At 37.3% G+C, this 25,731-nt stretch overlaps 1 long non-coding RNA gene across 1 annotated transcript in view; it reads left to right on the plus strand.

Moving 5' to 3' along the window:
- The first annotated feature begins 21,585 nt into the window (after positions 1 to 21,585).
- Positions 21,586 to 25,731, plus strand: part of LOC129045620 (uncharacterized) — a 91,680-nt gene continuing 87,534 nt past the window's right edge. The window contains exon 1 of the long non-coding RNA XR_008505590.2: positions 21,586 to 22,356. This is a non-coding gene — a long non-coding RNA (uncharacterized LOC129045620). The remainder of the gene's footprint in view (positions 22,357 to 25,731) is intronic.

Here is a 25,731-nt window from a genome sequence, read left to right on the forward strand (position 1 = left end):
AAAAAGATGTAATGATCCTAAATGTTTACATACCATAAACAGAACAGGAAAATATGTAAAGCAAAAACTGAAAGAAGAAAAGGAGAAATAGATAAATCCATAACTATCATAGTTGGAGACTTCAACATCCCTCTCACAACAGCTGATAGAGCAATTAGACAGAAAACCAGCAAGATATAGTTTAAAGTGCACCATTAACAAACAGGATCTAATAAAGATTTATCAAACACTTCGTTCAACAACGGCAGAATACTCATTCTTTTCAAGTACTCATGGAACATATACCAAAATGGATCACGGGCCATAAAAATAACCTCAACAAGATTTCTAAAAATGAAATTATGTGGAGTATCTTCAACCACAATTAATCAAGCTAGAATTCATTAATGAAAAGATAATAGGTAAATCTTCTAACACTTGGAAACTAATAAATACACCACTGAATAATTCATAGCTTAAAGAGGAAGTCTCAAGGGATATCAGGAAATACATCAAATTGAATGAAAATCAAAAACTATGATACATCAAAATTTGGGGACATAGTTAAAGCAGTGCTGAGAGAAAAAATTATAATACTAAAAAGATAGTAGAAAAGAGGTAAAGTCAAAATCATCTATGCTCAAGAATCTAGAAAAAGAAGAGCAAAATAAATGCAAAGAAAATAAAAAGAAAGAATTAATAAAAATAAGAGTAGACACTGGAACACCTGACTGGCTCTGTTCATAGAGCACGTGACTCTTGCTCTCTAGGGTCATGGGTTCAAGCTCCATGTTGGGCATAGAGGTTATTTTAAAAAAGTAAGAGTATACATCACTGAAATTAAAAACAAAAAAGATAGAGAAAAATCGGTGAAACAAATTCTTCAAAAACATTAATAAAATTGGTAAATTCCCAGCAAGACTGAGAAATGAGAAAACACACAAATTAACCATATCAGGAATGAAACAGGAGGTATCACTCAGACCCTATAAACATCAATAGGATAATAAGGGCATCCTATGAACAAATCTTGATTATATCTTGACTCTATTAATGTCAATATCCTGATAATGATTTGTGTTGTAGTTTTGTGTTATGTTACGATTGAGGCAAACTGTATACACAGGATCACTCTGTATTATTTCCTACAATGGCTTATATATATATCCAAAATTATCTCAATCTAAGAATTCTATTTTTAAAAACAGGCAGGTATGGGGCGGAGCAAGATGGCGGAGGAGTAGGAGACCTGGATTTCGTCTCCTCTCAGGAATTCAGCTGGATAGGGATCAAACCATTCTGAACACCTACAAACTCAACAGGAGATCGAAGAAAAGAAGAGCAACAACTGTCTGAACAGAAAAGCGACCACTTTCTGGAAGGTAGGACGTGCGGAGAAGGGAATCCGAGGCGATATTCGGGAGGATAGACGGCGGGGGAGGGGGCCTCCTTCGGCCGCTTCTGGCAAGTGATAGAGCCGCAGAGCACAAAATCGGAACTTTTAAAAGTCTGCTCCGCTGAGGGACGTCACTCCGGTGGCTAAGCGGGGGGTGGAACCCTCGCGGGACAGTGTGGTCTCAGGACCCTCGGGGTCACAGAAAGACCGGGGGTGCCTGAGGGCGGCAGAGCTCCCAGGCAACGGAGCAGGGAAGCCGGCTGCAGAGGCGGAGCCCAGGCGCGGGCTCTCAGCTCGGGGTGGCCATAAACCGTGATCCGCGGCCCAGTCGGGCCCCTGCTCCTCCAGCAGGGACCCAACAAGCGGCAGATCCGGGGAGACTCACCTTCCTCCCCCAGGAGGAGCCACGCGGGAGCGCACTGCGGGGATCTGCTGGGTTTGGAGACTCCACCCGGGGTCGGGTGCCAGAGATAGAAGCGCGAGGTCACAGGCCGGGCGAGCACGGAGTGCGGCTGGAGACCGGGGAGACGGGAGTGACTGACGGCTTTTCTCTGGGGGCTCACTGAGGAGCGGGGCCCCGAGTTCTCGGCTCCTCCGAGGCGGAGATTGGGAGGCCGCCATTTTCACTCTCCGCCTCCAAAGCTGTACGGAAAGCTCACAGAGAACAAAAGCTCCGGAGAGCAAACCTGAGCAGATTACTTAGCCGGGAGGGGGCAAGGGCGGGGCAATTCCGCCTCCGGCAGAGACATTTGGAAACCACGGCAACAGGCCCCTCCCCAGAAGATCAGCGAGAACAGCCAGCCAAGACCAAGTTTACCATCAATGAGAACGGCAGAACTCCAGCACTAGGGGAATACTGCACATAGAATTCACAGCTTTTTTACCATGATTCTTTAGTCTTTTAAAGTTATTTTTTTTTAACTGTCTTTTTGTCTTATTATTTCTTTTTGAATTTTTCTTTTTCCCTTTTTCAACCAACATCTTATCAATCCCTTTTTTTAAAAAAAAAAAAACATTTTTATTTTTCATTTTTAGAGTCATATTCTATCCCTTCATAGTAGTTACCCATATTTTTGGCTTATATATATAAGTTGTTCTCTCTTTAAAATTTTGAGATAGTTTCTTCTAACAGATTAAAATATACCCTAAATCTCTAGTATATGGTGCTTTCTATTCCCCTGCCTGATCACATCCTCTCCCCCTTTTTTTTTCTCTTTTTCTTTTTTCTTTTTTTAAATCCTCTTCTTTCTTTTTTCAAACAACTTCTTATCAATTCCTTTTATAACATTTTTTATAATTTCCATTTTTACAGTCATATTCCATCCCTTCATCATATCAACCCTTATTTTTGTACATATATAAGTTTTTCTTTCTTTAAAATTTTGGGAGGCACTTTCTTCTAAAAGACCAAAATACACCCCAAATCTAGTGTGTGGCACTGATCTATATACCATATAGATCATATTTGATCACATTCTGGTTTTCCTTTTGTTTTGTTGTTTTGTTTTGTTTGTTTTTGTTTTTATCTTTATCTTTTTCTTTTTTTTTCTTTTTCTTTTTTCTCTCTTTCCCTTTCTTATCCCACTGCTTCAGGTCTTTTCTGATTTGTTTAGAGTATATTTTCTGGGGACGTGGTTACTCTGCTAGCATTTTGTTCTCTCATTAATCTATTCTCCTCTGCACAAAATGACAAGACGGAAAAAATCACCTCAACAAAAAGAACAAGAGGTAGTACCGACTGCCAGGGACCTACTCAATACGGACATTAGTACGATGTCAGATCTAGAGTTCAGAATCATCACTTTAAAGATACTAGCTGGGCTTGAAAAAAATATGGAAGTTATTAGAGAAACCCTTTCTGGAGAAGTAAAAGAGCTAAAATCCAACCAAGTAGAAATCAAAAAGGCTATTAATGAGGTGCAATCAAAAATGGGGGCGCTAACTGCTAGAATAAATGAGGCAGAAGAGAGAATCAGTAATATAGAAGATGAAATGATGGAAAATAAAGAAGCTGAGAAAAAGAGAGATAAACAACTACTGGATCACGAGGGCAGAATTCGAGAGATAAGTGATACCATAAGACGAAACAACATTAGAAAAATTGGGATCCCAGAAGAAGAAGAAAGAGAGAGAGGGGCAGAAGGTATAATGGAGCAAATTATAGCAGAGAACTTCCCTAATTTGGGGAAAGAAACAGGCATGAAAATCCAGGAAGCACAGAGAACCCCTCTCAAAATCAATAGAAATAGGTCAACTCCCCGACATCTAATAGTAAAACTTACGAGTCTCATAGACAAAGAGAAAATCCTGAAAGCAGCTCGGGAGAAGAGATATGTAACCTACAATGGTAGAAACATTAGATTGGCAACAGACCTATCCACAGAGACCTGGCAGGTCAGAAAGGACTGGCAGGATATATTCAGAGCACTAAATGAGAAAAATATGCAGCCAAGAATACTCTATCCAGCTAGGCTGTCATTGAAAATTGAAGGAGAGATAAAAAGCTTCCTGGACAAACAAAAATTAAAGGAATTTGCAAACACAAAACCAGACCTACAGGAAATCTTGAAAGGGGTCCTTTAAGCAAAGAGAGAACCTAAAAGCAACATAGACCAGAAAGGAACACAGACAATATACGGTAACAGTCACCTTACAGGCAATACAATGGCACTAAATTCCTATCTTTCAATAGTTACCCTGAATGTAAATGGGCTAAATGCCCCAATCAAAAGACACAGGCTAACAGACTGGATTAAAAAACAAGCCCCATCGATATGCTGTCTGCAAGAGACTCATTTTAGAACCAAAGACATCCCCAGATTGAAAGTGAGGGGGTGGAAAACCATTTACCATGCTAATGGACACCAAGAGAAAGCTGGGGTGGCAATCCTTATATCAGACAAAGTAGATTTTAAACCAAAGACTGTAATAAGAGATGAGGAAGGACACTATATCATACTTAAAGGATCTATCCAACAAGAAGATCTAACAATTGTAAATATCTATGCCCCTAACATGGGAGCAGCCAATTATATAAGGCAATTAATAACAAAAGCAAAGAAACACATCGACAACAATACAATAATAGTGGGGGACTTTAACATCCCCCTCACTGAAATGGACAGATCGTCTAAGCAAAAGATCAACAAGGAAATAAAGACTTTAAATGACACACTGGACCAAATGGACTTCACAGACATATTCAGAACATTCCACCCCAAAGCAACGGAATACACATTCTTCTCTAGTGCCCATGGAACATTCTCCAGAATAGATCACATCCTAGGTCATAAATCAGGTCTCAACCAGTACCAAAAGACTGGGATCATTCCCTGCCTATTTTCAGACCACAATGCTTTGAAACTAGAACTCAATCACAAGAGGAAAGTCAGAAAGAACTCAAATACATGGAGGCTAAAGAGCATCCTACTGAAGAATGAATGGGTCAACCAGGAAATTAAAGAAGAATTAAAAAAATACATGGAAACCAATGAAAATGAAAACACAACTGTTCAAAATCTTTGGGATGCAGCAAAGGCAGTCCTAAGAGGAAAGTATATAGCAATACAAGCCTTTCTCAAGAAACAAGAAAGGTCTCAAGTACACAACCTAACCCTACACCTAAAGGAGCTGGAGAAAGAACAGCAAATAAAGCCTAAACCCAGCAGGAGAAGAGAAATCATAAAGATCAGAGCAGAAATCAATGAAATAGAAACTAAAAGAACAATAGAACAGATCAACGAAACTAGGAGCTGGTTCTTTGAAAGAATTAACAAGATTGATAAACCCCTGGCCAGACTTATCAAAAAGAGAAGAGAAAGGACCCAAATCAACAAACTCATGAATGAAAGAGGAGAGATCACAACCAACACCAAAGAAATACAAACAATTATAAGAACATATTATGAGCAACTCTATGCCAGCAAATTAGATAACCTGGAAGAGATGGATGCATTCCTAGAGATGTATCAACCACCAAAACTGAACCAGGATGAAATAGAAAACCTGAACAGACCTATAACCACTAAGGAAATTGAAGCAGTCATCAAAAATCTCCCAAAACACAAAAGCCCAGGGCCAGATGGCTTCCCAGGGGAATTCTACCAAACCTTTCAAGAAGAATTAATACCTATTCTTCTGAAACTGTTCCAAAAAATAGAAACGGAAGGAAAACTTCCAAACTCATTTTATGAGGCCAGCATTACCTTGATCCCAAAACCAGACAAAGACCCCATCAAAAAGGAGAATTACAGACCAATATCCCTGATGAACATGGATGCAAAAATTCTCACCAAAATACTAGCCAATAGGATCCAACAGTATATTAAAAGGATTATTCACTATGACCAAGTGGGATTTATCCCTGGGCTGCAAGGTTGGTTCAACATCCGCAAATCAATCAATGTGATACAATACATTAACAAAAGAAAGAACAAGAATCATATGATCCTCTCAATAGATGCAGAAAAAGCTTTTGACAAAGTACAGCATCCTTTCTTGATCAAAACTCTTCAGAGTATAGGGATAGAGGGTACATACCTCAATATCATAAAAGCCATCTATGAAAAACCTACAGCAAATATTATTCTCAATGGGGAAAAACTGAGAGCTTTCCCCCTAAGGTCAGGAACGTGGCAGGGATGTCCACTATCACCACTGCTATTCAACATAGTATTGGAAGTCCTAGCCACAGCAATCAGACAACAAAAAGAAATCAAAGGCATCCAAATCGGCAAAGAAGAAGTCAAACTCTCACTCTTTGCAGATGATATGATACTTTATGTGGAAAACCCAAAAGACTCCACCCCAAAACTGCTAGAACTCATACAGGAATTCAGTAAAGTGGCAGGATATAAAATCAATGCACAGAAGTCAGTGGCTTTCCTATACACCAACAACAAGACAGAAGAAAGAGAAATTAAGGAGTCCATCCCATTTACAATTGCACCCAAAACCATAAGATACCTAGGAATAAATCTAACCAAAGAGACAAAGGATCTATACTCAGAAAACTATAAAATAATCATGAAAGAAATTGAGGAAGACACAAAGAAATGGAAAAACGTTCCATGCTCATGGATTGGAAGAACAAGTATTGTGAAGATGTCAATGCTACCTAGAGCAATCTACACATTCAATGCAATCCCCATCAAAATACCATCCACTTTTTTCAAAGAAATGGAACAAATAATCCTAAAATTTGTATGGAACCAGAAAAGACCCTGCATAGCCAGAGGAATATTGAAAAAGAAAAGCAAAGCCAGCGGCATCACAATTCCGGACTTCAAGCTCTATTACAAAGCTGTCATCATCAAGACGGCATGGTACTGGCACAAAAACAGACACATAGATCAGTGGAACAGAATAGAGAGCCCAGAAATGGACCCTCAACTCATCTTTGACAAAGCAGGAAAGAATGTCCAATGGAACAAAGACAGTCTCTTCAACAAATGGTGTTGGGAAAATTGGATAGCCACATGCAGAAGAATGAAACTGGACCATTTCCTTACACCACACACAAAAATAGACTCCAAATGGTTGAAAGACCTCAATGTGAGACAGGAGTCCATCAAAATCCTAAAGGAGAACACAGGCAGCAACCTCTTTGACCTCAGTCGAAGCAACTTCTTCCTAGAAACATCGCCAAAGGCAAGGGAAGCAAGGGCAAAAATGAACTATTGGGACTTCATCAAGATAAAAAGCTTTTGCACAGCCAAGGAAACAGTCAACAAAACCAAAAGACAACCGACAGAATGGGAGAAGATATTTGCAAATGACATATCAGATAAAGGGCTAGTATCCAAAATCTATAAAGAACTCATCAAACTCAACACCCAAAGAACAAAGAATCCAATCAAGAAATGGGCAGAAGACATGAACAGACATTTTTCCAAAGAAGACATCCAAATGGCCAACAGACACATGAAAAAGTGCTCAATATCGCTCAGCATCAGGGAAATCCAAATCAAAACCTCAATGAGATACCACCTCACACCAGTCAGAATGGCTAAAATTAACAAGTCAGGAAATGACAGATGTTGGCGGGGATGCGGAGAAAGGGGAACCCTCCTACACTGTTGGTGGGAATGCAAGCTGATGCAGCCACTCTGGAAAACTGTATGGAGGTTCCTCAAAAAGTTGAAAATAGAGCTACCATATGATCCAGCAATTGCACTACTGGGTATTTACCCCAAAGATACAAAAGTAGGGATCCGAAGGGGTACGTGCACCCCGATGTTTATAGCAGCCATGTCCACAATAGCCAAACTATGGAAAGAGCCAAGATGTCCATCGACAGATGAATGGATAAAGAAGAAGTGGTATATATATACAATGGAATATTATGCAGCCATCAAAAGGAATGAGATCTTGCCATTTGCAATGATGTGGATGGAACTGGAGGGTATTATGTTGAGTGAAATAAGTCAAACAGAGAAAGACATGTATCATAGGATCTCACTGATATGAGGAATTCTTAATCGCAGGAATCAAACTGAGGGTTGTTGGAGTGGGGGGTGGGGTGGGAGGGATGGGGTGACTGGGTGATAGACACTGGGGAGGGTATGTGCTCTGGTAAGCGCTGTGAATTGTGCAAGACTGTTGAATCTCAGATCTGTACCTCTGAAACAAATAATGCAATATATGTTAAGAAAAAAAAAAAAAAGAAGAAGAAGAAGAAGGTAGCGGGAGGGGAAGAATGAAGCGGGGGAAATCGGAGGGGTAGACGAACCATGAGAGACGATGGACTCTGAAAAACAAACAGGGTTCTAGAGGGGAGGGGGGTGGGAGGATGGGTTAGCCTGGTGGTGGGTATTGAGGAGGGCACATTCTGCATGGAGCACTGGGTGTTGTGCACAAACAATGAATCATGGAACACTTCATCTAAAACTAATGATGTAATGTATGGGGATTAACATAAGAATAAAAAATTAAAAAAAAAATTACTCATTGAACAAAAAAAATAAAATAAAAAAAAATAAAAGCAGGCAGGTATATGCAATGCCTTTAATAATTTTAAGAAAATTAAATTTGTGAGGATCTAATATTAAAAATATTTATCACAAAATTTAAAAAAATATAAAAAATAAAAACAAGCAGGTGCTGACATGCTACTGCACCCTCATGGAAACTTTGTATCTATGGGTTATCAAGTGACTCTGGGACTGTAATTGCTCATCATCCCTTCTTAAACTAAGGAAGAGAAGATATGTATATATACTTTTAGATATGATTTTATTATGTTATTGATATAGAAATACAATTTTATTGGAATATAATTTATTATTATATATAAATAATATAAAATTCTTCTATTTAAAGTATACAAATGAGTTGTTTTTAATATATTCAGAGTTGTATAACTATCATCACAATCAATTTTAGAGTATTTTCATCACTCCAAAAAGAAACTTTTTACCCATTAGTAGTCACTCCCCTAGCCTCACCCCTCTACCCTCGACCCCAATGTAAGCAACTACTAATATACCTTCCCTTTCTAAAGAATTGCCTATTCTGGATATTTCATAGAAATGGAAACATACAATATGTGGTTCTTTGTCACTGGCTTCTTTCAATCATCATGATGTTTTCAAAGAGCATCCCCTGGGAAGCCATTATTCTGTCCCCAAAGATGTTCACAGCAAACCCTGAAACTGTAAATATGTCAGATTACACAGCAAAGGGGATTAAAGTTGCAGATGGAATTAAGGTTACTAATGAGCTACCTTAAAGTAGAGGAATTATCCTGGATTGTGGAGTGAGCCTAATATAATCACAGAAGTCCTTAAAAATGGAAGATGGAGGCAGAAGAAGAGGTCAGAGTGATGGGATGTGAAAAGGACTAGATCCACCGTTGCTGGTTTGAAAGATGAAGAAACAGGGTCATGCGCCATGGAATGTGGCTCCTTCAGTGGCTGGAAAAGGAAAGAAAAAGAAATTCTCTCCTACAGAGAATTCAAGGTGACACTTGATTTCAGCTGGGTGAGACTTCCAACCTACAGAACTGTATTTGTGTTGATTTAATTCACTCAATTTGCATTAAGTTGTTAACAGTAGCAATAGAAAACTACATATATTTTTAATATAAGGCCTTACTGTTATAGAATTCCCCCTAAGTAATGTGTAGCTCCATTCCATAGATTTAGTATGTTTTCTCTTCATTTTAATTCATCTCAAAGTATTTTCTAATTTCCTCTCTGATATCTCCTTTGCTCTATTGTTTTTTAGGATTGTGTTTTTTAATTTTCACATATTTGTGAATTTTCAAAATTTATTTCTATTATCTCTTTCTAGTTTTATTTCATTGTGATTAGAGAACATACTTTGTATGATTTCAATCCTTTTGAATGTATTTATTGAGGCTGTTTTTGGCTATGGTGTATCGTGGAAAATGCCCTAAGTACACTTGAAAAAGTGTGTATCTGCTGTTGTTAGGTGGATGTAATGCTCTTTAAATCCAGGGAAAAATCAGAGTGAACATCATTAGGCAAAGAAATGAAAAGTTGTGAGGTGTACATAAATATCAGAGACTATTTACGTTTGACTCTACTTTTTAGGATCAGTGTGACTATGAACGTAAGTTGTAGATAGACCATGGGGAATCTTTAACAGGGTACAGAATATGGAAATATTTTTTCTAAGTTTTAAACAAGTAGTGGGTGGGGGCACCTGGGGTAAGCATCTGCCTTCCGCTCGGGTCATGATCTCGGGGTCCTGGGATGAACCCCATGTCGTTGGGCTCCCTGCTCAGTGGGGAGCCTGCTTCTCCTTCTCCCTCTAGCCCCCACCTCCACCCCCAGCTCGTGCTCTCTCTCTCAAATAAATAAATACAATCTTTTAAAAAACATAGTGAGTGATTTTTAAACTGGAGAACAAATGTTCATTTCCTTATTTCTGGATAGAAAACGCTTGACAATAAAGTGGAAAAAATTCCAAACTATGGTAGTGAGATTCACAATTTAAGTGTTCCTAAAAGAAAACATATCCCTTATATATGGGCTTTAAAATTAAATTCAATTTGTCAGTGTTGGAAAAATGTCCACTGCTGGTTTCCATCTCTGGCTCCTACCCGTTGGCAACCCATTCTGTGAGAAACTACATCTCACAGAATACATCTGATTTCTTTAACCCAGCCTCCTAGAAATCAGTTTGGTTGCATGGAAATATAGAGAATTTAGTTTGATATATCTAAGTTATAAATAGTAGCGGAAGTTAAGCTGCTAGAGATTGTGAAGTTTACGTATTTGTTACTAATCTTTAATATTGAATAGTTTTATATTTCTTCTATAAACTGAAAGTATAGTTTTACAGCTAAGTTCTGAGATAACATTGGTGTTCCAAAAAGTTAATCTTCCCAAGAATCTTTATTTATATGCTTTCTCCATATGTTATCATTTCCAAAAAAATTTTCTAGTACAGTATGACATTTTTTTTTTTAAACCAGAAGCATTAACGTGGAAGGATATTTTAAAGATGCATTAAAAAATCTCATTGGATTCATTTCAGACTTAGAAGATCTATTTAATGATGTTTTAAAGTTGAAATACAATTTCTTATGTTATTTCTTGGGCATTAAAACTCATTAGCTGGAAGTTGAGGATTGAGTTATTACAATAACAACAGGCACATTGCTGTTCCACTACAATTGCACTCTGAATACAGATGAACTAAATTCTGTGGAACAGCTTTGCAGCCCTGCTGTTCAATGCTGTTATGACTTGGGTTCTGTTCTTGTCATCTCTCTGAACCTTCAGGAAATCACATTGATCTAGGAATACATTTACATAAGTAACCATCATTTTGACATCTATTTATGAATTTTCTAGGCTGATGACAGCTGTGCCTATATGATGCCACTATTTGCAAGTAAAATATATTTTTATCCCACATTCTGATTTTAGTCCTATAATCAACACTACCAGGACACAAACCAATTGCAAGAAATGGAGATTTATATGGTGTGCACCTCCATGGAATCAGTAATATGCACCTGGAGAATTTGGCTTTACAGAGGTCTGTAGAGAGTAAATGCTACTGTTTCCAAGAGAAGTTAATCTGCCCATTATAATCGATCCACCTACAAAGGTAAATAGATGGTTAAGTCAAAGAAAAAAGATACCTCTGCTAAGTCATAATTAGGTCAATCGGGATTAGATAAAAGAAAAAAGTAGTGGTAAGTCTAAAACACATTGGTGGTCATAAAATCACAAAATAGAAAGAATGTTCAGTGCAGATTATGGGCATCATTCTTACCAGAATCTGAAAATAATTTTGGAATTGATACGCCCCTTTGTGATTTAAAATGGCAATCAAATGTAGGCATTTTTTTTATAACTTAAATAGCATCACAGGGAAAAGAAACAGAGCTAAAAAGATTTTTTGCAGCCCTAAGCACTTTGAAGATTATGGTTTCCTGCTTCGGCTTAAAATCAAAAAAGAAAACAAACCTAAATTATAAAGTAATCGTAAGAAATTGTAAAATGTTCTGATTTTCACCATGAAAGCTACTTCACAATTTTTGAAATATCAAAAATCAAGTTATTTCAAAAACATTGGTGATGCCCCACCTTGTTGCATGCTGTTGGTCTCCCTGTGGGTAAGACGAATGGCTGTGCCAGGAGATGTTCTGCCAACTGGGTCTGATGATCTTTAAAGTCCCAACATCATACTGTTCATTTTGTTGGGAGGATGGGCACATGTGGTTATGAGAGTAGTATGAATGGGGCAGCGAAGAGAAAAATAACAACCTTCTAACCTTCCCTTTGCAGCTGCATTATACTTCTAATGAGAACCACTAGCCTTTGCCAGTCCAGATGAAAATGAGCCATGCCTCACTTTAATCACACATTAAGTTGACACACCTCGTTTTACAGCTCTCTACAACGTAAAATGCTAGAAATCTGTAAAAGATGTCAATTTTCTGTTTTCAATTTTTTTTTCAAACATGTTCATGAGCATGGGTATATAATTTAATAACATATGGCAATCAGATTTTAAAATCCAAATTGATTTGTTCTCTACATATATCAATCAAGTCTAGAACATGCTCTTTTCTTACGAGTTTTTAGTCTTAAATTTCTCTTTTCTGACAAATGAGACACTATTCAAATCTTACTAATGAACCTAATATTTTCCCATTGAATTGGACAGATTAGTTCATTGTATTTTAAAATGAAAATCATTTTGGGCGCCTGGTGGCTCAGTTGGTTAAGCGACTGCCTTCGGCTCAGGTCATGATCCCAGAGTCCTGGGATCGAGTCCCACATTGGGCTCCCGGCTCGGTGGAGAGCCTGCTTCTCCCTCTGACCCTATCCCCTCTCATGCTGTTTCTCTCTCTCTCTCTCTCAAATAAATAAATAAATAAAATCTAAAATAATAATAATAATAATAATAATTTTCCATGGGAAAATGTGTGAGATTTTAAACCTCCATAGTGTATATTCATGTACTTTCAAAACCCAATTCCTTTTGGCTTACAATGTGAAAATTAGCTATTTTTGTTACATAATTTGCCTGGGCAGGAATGCACACTGAGTGATAGCTGTTATGTAGTTGATGGCATCCAGGACCTGGGTCAGAAGATCTGAATTCCTGTCTTTTTCTGGCATGTTCAGCTGTATTTATTTGCATGGTAACAGCCACTTCACTCAATTTCCTTCTCGGTAAAAGATTAGTAAGTGCTAAAGTAACAGTAGCATGATAATGATTTAAAAGGGCATAGTACAATTCACTCTGAAAAACTTGAGCATCCTAAAGTCTGGGGCAGAGGGGGTTAAGGAAAAATAGATCTTGACGGTGGGAATAATGGGCTAAAATTAAGGGAAAATATTGCTGTATGTCGGACTCTGCTTTAGTACAGAATAGTGAGTCTTCAATTACCTGATTATATGAAAAATACCTAGGGTTTTAGTTAACCTGCTTGCCTATAAGTGAACGGTGTGATTTAATTGCTTAAAAAATCATGAAAGCTCTTATTGTATTGATGGCCATATTGAAAACAACGGAGGCCATTATCTCAAGAACTGGGATGTTGCCAGAATCACTGCAGCAAACTTCTAAGTGGTTAAATGTTTCCCTGCCTTTATTAGTGCCTGCCTTCCAATTTATTTTACACAAGCACAAAAGGGTATGTTGAAATTTTAACATGAAACTTTCTAGCTTAAAATCAGTCCGTGGCTATCGCTTTAGGCAAAAGTGTTCAAATTCATCAGCATGACATACACATTACCCAGGGGTAAGACTCCTGTTAATCTCCTGGCCTCATCTGTACCCATCCCCTCTGCCCCCTCATGCTGGACACCAGTCATGACAAACTGTCCTGTCACACCAGGTTGTCTCGGTTCTTCACCTCTTTACCCGTAGTGCACCTTCTGCCAGGATTTCTCCTTATCCCGTTCCAATCCTTACTCTTGATTCAGTATCCTTGGAGTAATCCTTATTATTTTTTAAGATGCAATTTAATCATCATGTGCTTTAAGAACTACTCTGGATTAAGTGATCACTCCTATCTTTTTTTTTAAAGATGAGACTTTATTTATATTTATTTTCTGTGGTAAGAACACTTAACATGAGATTTAACCCTCTTAACAAATTTTGAAGTGCACAATACCACATTGCTAAGGATAAGCACTCTATTGTACAGTAGATCTCTAGAACTTGTTCATCTAGAATGACTGAAAGTTTACACCCACTGAACAGCAACTCCTCGCTTCCCACACCCTTCAAATCCCTGGCAACCACTATTGTATTTCTGCTTCTGTGAGTCTGACTATTTTAGATACCTCATATATGTGGATCATACTGCATTTGTCCTTCTGTTATACCCTGTCCTAGTGTTTATAATACTTATAGATCTTTTTCTGGCTATTATTTTGCAAGCCATTATAGATGTCATGTCTGTCTTGTTTCTCATAACCCTAGAATCGAGCTCATTCCCAAGCACACTCATGGTGCTAAATAAAGGTGTGTGTGTGTATGTGTTTTACGATAAATGATGAATATGTATATATATGAATATATATGGATATGGATATATACGTATATATGTGAATGTGTGTATGTGTGTGTGTATCTCCTATTGAGCAAGAATGGGCAGAACCAAAGAGTGTAAGTTGAACAGAGTAAATTGTGCTGTAAATTTTCAAAAATAAAAAGTAAAAAGATTGGATAATCATCTAGAAGTTAAATTGTAGAAGAGATTGCTTTATTGGATGAAGGATTGGAAAGAATAATATCTAAACAATAATGACAAAAATGCTGTAATGATTTTATTCATATATTGCCTCCCACAACAACTGATGAGTGCTTGTTATGTGCCAGACTCTGCTAAGCGTTTTGCATAGCTTTTCTTATTTACCAGCCAAAATATGAAAGCAAGTTCAGATATATGAATCGATTTGCCCTTGTTGTAACATGATTAAATGAATGAAAAGAAATTCAAACTTAGTTTATCGGAGTTCTAAGCTTTTGCTTTCCTACTTACTTTACTCCATATTCTTCTCTGCTTCCTGCATTCCCGGGGCAGCTGAGAGGCAGGACCCTGAGACCTCGGTATGTTGCCCAATGACTTTGCAATACAAGAAACATGAGGGCCAAGGCCTAGGCCAGTATCAAGGGAACAGGAAAATCAAAAGGGCACCATGAAAGTAAGATAGATTCCTAGAACCCAAAGATTATGGGGAAGGGGGACAGGAGCCGAGGTTCATCTCTTTTCACCCTCTTTAAAAACAACAATGATAATAATAACAACAAAACCTTAAGTTATTTTACTTACAGATTCAGCAACAAAGAGCTTTCCTTGATTCTTTCATCCCTTTGGTACCATACCCAACTCCACTCATTTTACATATACTCTCTTATCTAAAAATTTTTGACTAGCAATAAAGCTTTTCAGTTTATATAACATATAAAAGTTGGAGAGTTATGCCTTGGTCCCAGAGTGACCCCCAAATTTATTACATTGTTAATATCCAAAATGCTTTTTTGTGGAAAGTAAGACGATTGTTAGACTATACCTCATCATTTCCTGGATATGTATATAATATATTTGCTTTCCTACCTCTAGTTTTAGTCTGGAGCATAAACTGGGGTCAAACTTCGGAAATTGTAAGGAGAGTCCATTAAAATCCTCATTCTTAGACCATTAGACTTAATGAAAATGGATATTCCAGATGTCATCATTGCCACTCCGACAGTGGCAAGGAATAATATGCCTTGCAGATTGCAGAGAAAGGCTATATAATTCAGCAATACACACTCAGTCCTAGATCTGATTACACAACCCTCCTCTAGGAGTTCTGTTCTTCCCTTCCCCATCGGACACTCTTTGCCATTCCCATCGCTCCCTTAAATTACACCAATGCTTACCTTCATAATAAATTTTACCAGAGCAGGGCTGTTTCTGTCTTTTTTTTTTTTTTAAGATTTTATTTTTAAGTAATCTCCATTCCCAATATAGGGCTCAAACTCACAACCCTGAGATCAAGAGTTGCGTGCCCTACTGACTGAGCCACTCAGGCATACCCCTACCAGAACAAGGTTATAATATAAATTTGTTCTTAGTATACTCCTCAATGTTTAAAAACCTTCTTCATTTTTTATACTCCAAGTTATATTGACTTCAGTTCAAACTAAATTCTGACCCATTCTGAGGTGAATGAGAAAAGGAAAACGTGTCTTCTACTTCTCAATACTTTATAAATCTTATCATGGGTAATATTTCATTTTCTGTCAAAGAACGTTTTCATTAACAAAGTGTGACTCGCCAAATATCAAAATGCTTTTCTTAAAGCATTTATAACAGATTTACTTACAAAATTCTGTTTAATGTTTTCTCATTATGAGACCCTGGTGTCAGAAATGTTATTTAATTCTTTTGGTGGTGGGGTGCCTGGGTGGCTCAGTTGGTTAAGTGCCCAGCTCTTGATTTCTGCTCAGGTCATGATCTCAAGGTCATGAGATGGAGCCCCATGTTGGGCTCCATGCTGGGCGTTGAGCCTGCTCACAATTCTCTCTCTCCCTCTGCCCCCCTAGCTGTGCACTTGCAAGGGCACTCCCTCTCTCTCTCTCTCAAAAAAAATTCTTTTGGTGGTGTGTGTGTTTATGAATATGTATATTATATAAATATATAATCACATAATATACAACTAAATTATAGTTATGTAAATATATAGTACTATAATACAGACATATCCATTCTATCTCATACTTCTCAAAATGATACTTCACATCCACAGATCAGTCTTCTGATAAGCATCATCTTTCTTATTCATTGACATAATATTTGAAAATATATATATTTTATATACTTATATAACATATATGATATTATAGAGAGAAAAATTTTAAAAACATATAAGAATTACAATCCTGCTTTAGCAGCTATGGATGAAATGCAACAACTAATATAAAGGATTTCAATTTGATCTTACTGATACTGTGATCTTTGTGTCATATAATAATGTTCTGAATTCAGTCCAAAAGTCAACATCTCACATGATTGTTTTTGTTTTCATGGGCCACAGTTCTAGCTAAGAACCTCCAAAGATCATCTATAGATGCAAATGGAGCTAAATAGGGAAACTCTGGTTTATTAGGGGAATCTGTACCTGACAGCAAAAAAGTATTCTTTTTCCTAACAATCTAATATCTGTCTCAGTCAAACCTGCAATCTGATCAATTAACCTACAATAAAGGAGGACAGAGAGCCTCATTTTACCACGAAGTATCTGGGTGTAGCCTTCCAGTGTACACTGTTATGGAAAACAAAATGTATATTTCTGGATTAGAAATGTGATGTGCTCTCTTTTAGGTTCTGACCAAAAAAGCAGACATGAAAATAGGGCCAATTCTGGGGAGCTTCACTTTTGTTGGGATTAAAATCATCAGAGAATAAAAGTCAGATGTAAAAATATTCTTTGACACCTTAGGGTAACACTAGAGATTACTGAAGATAGAAATGTATATGCTCCAGAAGACCCATAATTCTGTCCCCCAAAGAATTTGGAACTTTTTTTTATATGGTAGGTTTTAGTGCAGAATAATAGAAGCAAACAAATCTCTTTTCTAATCTTTTAAAGATAGTTCTTAAAAGTGTATGTTATTGAAACCTGTGATTATTCAATATATTAAATGTAAATATATACCTAAGAATTTATATTATTTGCATTAATTATCAAATTATAGTAATTCAAAGATCTTTTTGAATATTTTATAATACTTTAAAGGTTCTGCGTACCTCAAACATTAAGATTTTTCCTCGAATTATTTCACTTAATAAACTTATGTAAGTATCCATTAGACATAAGGCATTCTAGGCTGCCAGGAAAATAGATATATGATCACCCTCAATGAACATACAGCCTACTCAAATCAGTTATATGAAACTGTCTTAAAATAATTACTCATTTAAACTAGATCTAGAGAGATAACATAGTATTTCATCCTTTGTTCTTAATGGATAAACCTTCATAGAGTTTAGTGGCTGATTGTTGCTCTTTCTTAAAGGCCAAAGGTTCATGTTTCTAATCTTTCCCGTCTCCCAAGTATGTTTATACACGAACAGTTAAAAGATATGGAAATGAATTTCAAAAATGTTGAATCCTTTAATTATACCCTTGAAGACAGTCCAGACTGTTCACCCTTAGATGACTAAACACATGCCTGGAATAGAGGCTGACATAAACCAGCCCTCATTTTTCTCCTCAGCAGCAGCATCATCTGTACCAAGTCTACCTCAAATGGGCAACAGCCCATCTTCTCTTTTTGGTCACCCTCTTTCTTCCATCCTCCAGATCCTCTCTGATTACAATAATTTGCTTTTGAAACTACTGGAAGGATGTAATTTATAGACATACTTTAAAGATATTTAGATATTTTAATTTTATTTTCTCAACATCCTGAAATAATTTGCTAACCTGTTTTTTTTGTTTGTTTATTTGTTTTTCTTAGGTAATCCAAATGTCTCCAAATCCTGTGTCTTTCATCTAATGTAACTGTATGAAGTGCAGAACCCTCTGCCATAATTCAGAAGACGACCAGAACACAGATCTTTTTCTTGGTCACTCTTGTCTCCTGTTCTGAACCTCTGGCTTCTTGAATCACCACTGCCTCATTGCTCACTGTTCACAATGGCTGCTTCCTTGCCCTGCTCATGATGGCTGCTGTCCTTGCCCTGCTCATGCTGGCTGCTTCCTTGCCCTGCTCGTGCTGGCTGCTTCCTTGCCCTGCTCGTGCTGGCTGCTTTCTTGCCCTGCTCGTGATGGCTGCTGTCCTTGCCCTGCTCATGATGGCCACTGTCTTTGCCCTGCTCATGCTGGCCACTGTCCTTGCCCTGCTCATGCTGGCTGCTTCCTTGCCCTGCTCATGATGGCTGCTTTCTTGCCCTGCTCGTGATGGCTGCTTCCTTGCCCTGCTCTGTTGGCTGCTTCCTTGCCCTGCTCATGATGGCTGCTTTCTTGCCCTGCTCATGATGGCTGCTTCCTTGCCCTGTGGACATCAGTCACTGTGTAAGGCCCCATGAACACGGCCAGTGTGTGTGTTAGACTTTGGAGATGATGGAGGAGAATCACAACACAGGACATAAAATAATTTAAAATAATAGAGATGTCATATTTCTTACATTTTTCAGCCATTCTCATAAAAGAACTCTCTTTTGTGCTTGCCCCTCTCCTTAGGCACAGACATCTTCTGTCTCCAGGGCCACAGAATTTGAAAGAGGCTCACTGCTTACCATCTCTCCTTCCCATCCCACTAACCAACAACTTATAAAATAAATCCCCATGCAACAAATCAAACAAAAACAAACCATTTTCTCTCTAAGATTAACGCCAGTTACTTCACTACACAGGGAATGTGTGTATTTTCTTAACCTCTCCCTATAGATTCTTCACTTCCTATAACTGAGAAGCCTGCTTAAGAGCTTTCCCAGAAGTGAATTTTGTCACTACATAAGATGTAAGGAATTATACAGGTGGTGCATGGAGATTTATTAAACAACATTTTTTTTTCCTCCTCCTTTCACATGACGTTGCACTTCTCTATTCGCAAAACCTCTGTCTTACTTTCTACCCAGGAGAGATATACCTCCAAATAATATTTCTAAGAAATAATAATCCTGTGTTCTCTGGGAAGGGAAAGTAGCAAGCAAACCATCTGAAATAAAGGTTGGAAGAGGCATTTGGAAGAGGCAACCTGGCCTGGCTGGGAGAAAGTACTCAAACATGATGCAAGGGAAACTCAAGCTTCATATTGGGTTGAGAGCTTTGAGTTCTTGTATTTTTTTAAACTAAGCTAACAAATATATGAATATATCTACAGGCTTATTAATCTTTTGTCTTTGAGCCAACTGTTGAAAATAAGTCCTTGGCAATGATCTATCTGCTTCAGTCTCTGTGTGCCAACTTCACCTCCCAGCATTTCCAAGCCAAGATCATCACCAGACCGAAGGCAATACCTCCTATCCAGGTCAAAGAGCCAGAATCACTAGAAGTTACTCTAGGCTCCAGAATCCTCTCTTCTATACCCATTTATCTACACATTCTCCCAGTATGTGGGACACTCCTTCTTGTCTCTTTCCATTTCTCCCATGAAAACCATCCCTCCTCTGTTTCCTAATGCATACTCTTATGTTGGGGGAGGAAGCATGTGGGTAAAGGAGGATAAGAGGGAAGGCTGCAATGCTCATTGTCCCTTTTTTCCTAAGATGGAGATTTTTACTGTACTTTACAACATTTTCCTGGCACTAGTAGGTTTATTATTTTCATGACAACTTTGTAAAATTGCATTTCTAAGGCAGTTTATCACTGTTTTTTATTTTATGTTCTTGAAACTTTCCATAACTCTTAACCAAGGAGACTTCAGTAAATGGAGTTAGCATTTGGGCCCTACAAAGAGTCAGAGACAAAAATAGCGGTACTTACTTGGTTTGGTCAACAATATTTATACAATACTTAACCGTCTGGGTCCACAAGATAAAGGACAGACATTTAACTGTTCATAATAGGGTCAGGAAAACTAGGCTTGTAACAGGCTTTTTGGTCCTTGCCACTTGCAGGAACACACAGTTCTCAAAGGAGAACTCCGTATTGAATTAAACTTATTGACACACAAAGTATGCATCATGTAAATATTTAATTTCATAACTACATAGTCCTCATAGTGAACCTTGGTCCCCATTCTTCACAAGGCCACATTAGAAAAGGCAGAATTACAAGCTCTTTTTTTTTTAAGAAAGAAATTAGTAAAGTAATAAAAGTGAACTGAAGAAGCCTGACTTATAGTTTGGAGATCATTGCAGAGATAACTCAATTTTTTTGAACTTTTAGAATGTAGGATTTATGCCTTTTTACTTTTCTGAAATTTATGAACTGATTTTTGTTTTCCCAGGGAGCTACGTGGCATATCTTCATCCACGGATTCACTTTTGCCTTTGGACTCTTTCTCACCCTTCCCTTCCTTAGGGAGAGAAGAAAGAGAAAAAAAAAGTACTGTTTTAGCCAACTGGCTTTATTAAAGCTTTCTCATCTATGAGGCATGAGAATATGTTTGCAAATCTGCTTCTTTTCTGATTGGCAGTGAGAAGTACAATTGCTCTTTAATTAGAACCCTCTGAGTCCCATCATATGGTTTAATCCAGGTGTTTAACCCATCTCAAGTCAAGTGCCAGTTGAGGACATGGGTCAACTGACAAATTTTTTAATTATCAGACAATGCAGGATTTACACCACAGTTATTTTCTTTGTTGATATTAGAGCAGAGGATGGGGAAGTAATGGAGGGGGTATACTGGAAATCACAGCAGACTTGTTCATGAAATTGAATGGTTAACCTTAATTCTGACAAAATTTATCTGTATGCATCTGAATATATCCTTTAAGATTACAGGAACTCGACTGTGTTATCTGTAAAAATTAGGATACTATTTCTCAAATACTTCACTGAGTAACTTCTAAGATTCTCCCAAGGTCTCAAATACTACAATTCTAATCAACACATAGACAGAGATACACACTTATGTTACCAATAGGTTGGTTATTGCAAGATTTTATGGTTTTGAAAAACCCTTATTTACTTAACATTTTATCAGTAACGTTTTGTTTTCATGACATTTTAACAAAATGTTTGCTAACATTGTCAAGGGATTTCCTAGCTAAGATATAGTCAAGAGATAATCTCTGAAGACTATTTCTTTTCTTGTCCTAGTTCCATCTCTTTGATCTTCTACAAGTAACCAAAAATATCAATGCCATTGACAAATAGAAAAAAATAGTTATATAGTTAATCATACCTCATTGAAAATCACACCACTGCCTTCCTTCCCTAATGATTGTCTATAAACAAAATCCAAGAACAGCGTCTCTTTTTTTCTTTGCGTTAGTTCCTGTCCGTGTACAGAGAACATCAGGCTGTGACTCACATACTGACACATCTCCAGCACAGCTGGATAGGCACAGAACGCATTTCACAACAAGGACAAAGAAAGAAAGGGAGAAAAGTCCGTTCATTTAAAGAATCTATATAGCTTACTGCTGCAAAAGCAAGATGCAAACTTTTCCAAGAAAACCAGTTCAAGGAAAAGCAAATTGTTTTGTGCTAATTAAAAATTGCTTGAATAATTTTTAATATGTAATAAATTCCTTCAAGATAGCTATTCACTCTGGAAACCTCACTCTCACTGAGAAGAAGCAACAATTTATGAATATCGGGAGTGAAGCTCTGGTGACAATTTAGAGGGATGAACAATAAAAGAAAAGTACTCCGTGATAATCTTGGAATTCTTTCGAGAGAAAAATAGCTATAGGGATAGGTTTCTATGCAGGCAAAAGAAAGAATGGTGTTGCATAAACTCTCCAGAGATTTGATAAATGAACTCAGAAATATCTGCACTCTAGCTTTGAAAGGGCTGAGTTGGTTGATACAGAACAATGTCAAAGATGGCATATTTTCACAGAACTGTCCATGGGTAACATTTCCCTCCCTGTGCAAGTAAGTATAAATGATATTGTCACTCATTGTGTCTTTTCTCTGTGCTGTGTAGAATGTTGAATTAAATTGTTGGCTGGATATAAAAAAATTTAAAAATAATTAAATAAATAAAATAAAATAAATTGTTGGCTGGATAGTTAAATGAAAAGTAAAGTTGTTAAGCAAGTTTACAACAGGTCTATTATCACTAGTAATGGAAGGTCTCATAACTGTAAGAGGAAATAGCACTTCTTCAGAGTGTGCTAACAGAAAAGGCTTCTCTGGGTTAATTTATGATTAAGAAATAGGTGCCTTGGCAAACCCACCATCTGGACAGATCTTGGGTGAGCTTCTCATTCTGACAATGAGAAACCATGCTAGAGTGCCCAGTCCAGCCATATTTACCTTCTGTTCAGAAAGTCAGTAAATAGTGTTGCATGTGGAATGAGGGGTAAGATATATTATCTTAACAATTACTGCAGAATTTCTATTAATTAGAAATATTGTTGGAAGAAAATATCTAGGAAGGTATTTAGAAATGGAAAGTGAGAGCAAGTTGAGGGCAAGAGAAAGTCTGCCATGATCAGAGATAAAGTGTAAAATGGTCCTTTCTGTCTCCTGACTACATCATTGGACCAAAGGAGTTCAAACAGTCAGTCTGCAATCCATTCTTTTCTTTTGCTGGAAGTGGAATAATGCTTTTGAGAGTAAAAAGAAGACAAGTTACCCAGTGTATTGCCTTGTACACTGGACCTCTGGTAGGGTTGCTGCAGTTGTTCATAGATTATCACACTATTTTAGAAGCTTAACTTCCATCCCTAGCTCCTGTCAAGTGGATAGCCTCAACACTAATATTCTTTCTGTATCCTAGCAGAAGGTTTTGGGCCACCTTGGACACGTATCCTACGTTCAGTCAGAGCTTGGCACAACTTAATTGTCCTAAAACGTATTCTCATTTGAAAGGATAGTTAGATTGGACTTTATCAGAGTAGTTATGAGAATATATGTATAATTTCATGTATCACTAATTTTATACATGTTATATATTCCTATTTTTATTTATTTATTTATTTAATTTTTTTAAAGATTTTTTTTTTTTTTACTTGAGACAGAGAGAATGAGAGAGAGAGAGCACATGAGAGGGGGGAGGGTCAGAGGGAGAAGCAGGTTCCTTGCTGAGCAGGGAGCCCGATGCGGGACTCGATCCAGGGACTCCAGGATCATGACCTGAGCCGAAGGCAGTCGCTTAACCAACTGAGCCACCCAGGCGCCCCATATATATTCCTATTTTTTAAAAAAGATTTTATTTACTTATTTATTTGAAAGAGAGAGAGAGAGAAGTGAGAGGAGCAGAGGGAGAGGGAGAGAGAGAATCTTACTGAGTGTGGAGCCTGATATGGGCTAGAACTCACAACGCTGAGATCATGACCCGAGACAAAATCAGGAGTTGGATGCTTAATCGACTCAGCCACCCAGGCGCCCCTATATTTCTATGTTTTTTAAAGATTTTATTTATTGATTTGAGAGAGAGAAGGAGAGAGCAAGTGAGAGAGCACAAGCAGGGGTAGTGGCAGAGGGAGAAGCAGGCTCCCCCAGAGCAGTGAGCCTGACACAGGGCTTGATCCCAGGACCCTGAGATCATGATCCGAGCCAAAGGCAGACGCTTAACTAACCTAGCCACCCAGGTACCCCCCTATATTTCTATTTTTAAATGCTCTTAGATAATGACTAAAGCCCAGTGGACTAGCAATAGATAGATACATACATAGATACATAGATGATAGAGAGATGGGGCTAGTTCAATGACCACAAGAATAATTATCTTGGCTTTATAAAAAGACTAAAAACTAATCTAATGTGTTCCACGTTCTTCACTGATTATTTATGATTTAATATAATTCAAGAATATTCTATCTTTGCATAATCTTCCTTTCTAGCCCATGTTAAGGAGAAGTGAGAAGGGGAGCCAATAAATAAAGGGGGATATCTAAAAATGGAGATGAGAAAGTTAATTTGCTTCATCTTCCCCAGAGTTCTCTACAATAATTTAATTAATTTTTTAGTGTCTCTGGGGAAGTAAAATTTTCATACACATGTTTAATTATAATTATCTTGAATATGCCATTTGATAAATGCTCATAGTCATGCATCTTCATTTTTGGGGTGTCGCTAACACTTAAGTTTTAATTGTATAAAATGACAAAAAATAAAACAAAATAATCTAGCACATTATTTAAATCCAACTGCCATATTTTAAGACAAAAATTTTGCACTTCCTTACCATGTTCTCCTTAGCTTTAATACTCTGTGCTAGGTGAGAGTTCACTGGTATTCCCAGTTAATTTCTTTCAAAAGATAGGAAGAAATTTAGTGTTAACAGGATCTTAGAAAGTCATCCACTAGCCTACTTCTTGTTTCAATTTCCTCTATATCACTCACAATTTAGGAGGAAACTTTATTACATTTTGGCATTCTAATCTCTCTCCTGCCATCTATGTAATTCTCGTCTGGCCCATTCACATTGTTTACTACTGTACGGTGTTCCTGAACATTTTGAAGAAATGTTTTTCACCAGGTAGTTATTGTGGTTTTTTTTTTTATTTTTATTTTTTTATTTCTTTTTAGTTATTGTGGTTTTAAATTCACCAAATTAATAATAGCAGTTTATACTCTCCCACTAAGAAATTCACATAATTATATTGGTGTTTTAATAAAAGTTTATATAAGATTTTTATTTGTTGATTAAAAATCACCAAGAATCTCATTCCCTCAATTTTATAAGAAACAATCTTGAAATGTCACTTAAACATGATAATTTAAAAAAGAAACTAACTGGAGTAATGAACGGGGGGCTGATAATAACAGTTTTTAATTAATGAGTTCTCTTCTTTAATTCATCCATTCAACAAAAGTTTATTCAATACAAAGTAGGCAATTCATTATATGACTGGGCTGGCTAGAGAGATTCTAGCTCTCTTTCACATAAAATATCGTCCCACATCTACTACCCAAAGGATAACATCATGCTCACACCTCGTTATAAGAACATACTTGATTGGAAATTATTTCCTCATAGAGGAAAACTTATGTTTAGTTCCAACAAATGAATATAATATCTGCAGCATTTCTACCAAAGGAAAGGGTGAGCATAAGCATTAATCTGTCCATATGGTTAATACATATGGACAATTAAACCCAGTGTGTGTGTATTTAAAAAAAAAAAAAAAAGTGCTTCCTAGATGAATGAGAACATGTGCTGTCAGTCAGTGTAACACAAGTTCATGTGGGTCCCTATGAAATTTTTCCTAGCACATTAATTTATATGCCATCACTGAATCACAGCTGAATGCAAAGGGCACTAGAATAGTTAAATGCACGAGACCACAGAGAGATACG

This window comes from Mirounga angustirostris, unplaced genomic scaffold (genome assembly GCF_029215605.1).
Source record: "Mirounga angustirostris isolate CCGP_5_RB_7025 unplaced genomic scaffold, mMirAng1.0.hap1 SCAF_3, whole genome shotgun sequence".
In the NCBI taxonomy this organism is placed as follows: domain Eukaryota; kingdom Metazoa; phylum Chordata; class Mammalia; order Carnivora; family Phocidae; genus Mirounga; species Mirounga angustirostris.